We start from the raw sequence: 1,374 nt of genomic DNA on the forward strand, positions 1-1,374 counted from the left end.
TCTGACCTGCACCGCCGGCTTTCGGTTACGTTTGGGGCACGCGCCTACGCGCGTGGTCGTTACGTTCACTTCTAGGACGTAACACAACCAAGAGAATCGAATTGTTGGTGGACGTCCTACCATATCGAATAGATATTCTTGGGTCGCGAGGATTGTGTACGACGGTCGTTTTCACTATGACGCTGGTCTGCTTAACATTGATTATATAATTACCGCAGCCCATTGTTTACGAAGGTACATCTTTATTCATAAGGTTATACGTAAAATTACGTATAATTATAACACTAGATAGGTGAAAAAATAGTTGTAAAGCAATACTGCAATCAAAATTTGGAGTATCCGAACATTGAAGCGATATATTGCGCTCATAATATTTTCCCTTTTGCACGTTTCAAATCTATGACATAATTTTAAACATTATAACGACCCATTTCATCGACGCATCAATCGTATCGGATGCGTTCCATTAGTTGCGACAGATAATGATATTAAGTGAATCTCAACACCCTAGACAGAAGCGATCATAGATCCGCATAGTATTCGACGATTATGACCAATACGTGAATACCGACGAAATCGCCGTAATGAGAGCGGTGAGCGCAGTGATATGTCACCGGAACTTCGACATGAGTTCCTTCAATCACGACGTAGCGTTATTGAGACTCCGTAAATCCATCAAGTTCTCGAAGAAGGTCCGCCCGGTCTGCTTACCTCAACCAGGAACATCACGCGGCCAACAAAATGATCAACCGCGATTACATTCCGCACATTGACGTCCACGTACGTTGTATTATAGATATATGTTTTTATAGATACTGATCCTGTCGAGAAAAAAGGGACGGTGGTGGGATGGGGTCAGACGCCGGAAAGAGGCATGTTGCCCACGAAGGTGCACAAGGTACAAGTGCCGATATACAGTTTGTCACACTGTCGAAAAATGAAGTACTGGGCGAATCGGATCAGCGACAATATGATCTACGCCGGTCGAGGTGGCCAAGATTCCTGTCAAAGAGACGGTAGCGGTCCGCTTCTCGTTCAGGAAGCCGATAAACTTGAAATAGCAGGTAAACACACATGCACGTGCAACGTAAAATGTTGCGCAACCTGTTTTTCTTCAAATACTCCGGACACTCTTCTACTTACGTTTGCAAAGTCATCGTAGAAAAAGCCTTTGTGTTTGTTGTGTGTGTTGTGGAGAATAATAATTAGAAAACATTATCGTAACATGCTTTCATCGCACGAAAGAAAAAAGGAGAAAGAAAAAAACTTATACACGTGTCCGACAGATATCGTATCCTGGGGTGCGGGATTTGGAAAACCTGGCTACCCCGGGGTTTATATAAGAATATCCTGGTACCTCAAATGGATCCACGT

The 1,374-nt window shown here is 43.4% G+C and overlaps 1 pseudogene; it reads left to right on the top strand.

Moving 5' to 3' along the window:
* Positions 1-82: 82 nt before the first annotated feature.
* On the top strand, positions 83-1,369 carry LOC106751517 (annotated as a pseudogene).
* Positions 1,370-1,374: the final 5 nt, after the last annotated feature.

The sequence above is a fragment of the Dinoponera quadriceps genome, unplaced genomic scaffold (genome assembly GCF_001313825.1).
Source record: "Dinoponera quadriceps isolate SergipeBrazil2010 unplaced genomic scaffold, ASM131382v1 C3909014, whole genome shotgun sequence".
Lineage (NCBI taxonomy): Eukaryota > Metazoa > Arthropoda > Insecta > Hymenoptera > Formicidae > Dinoponera > Dinoponera quadriceps.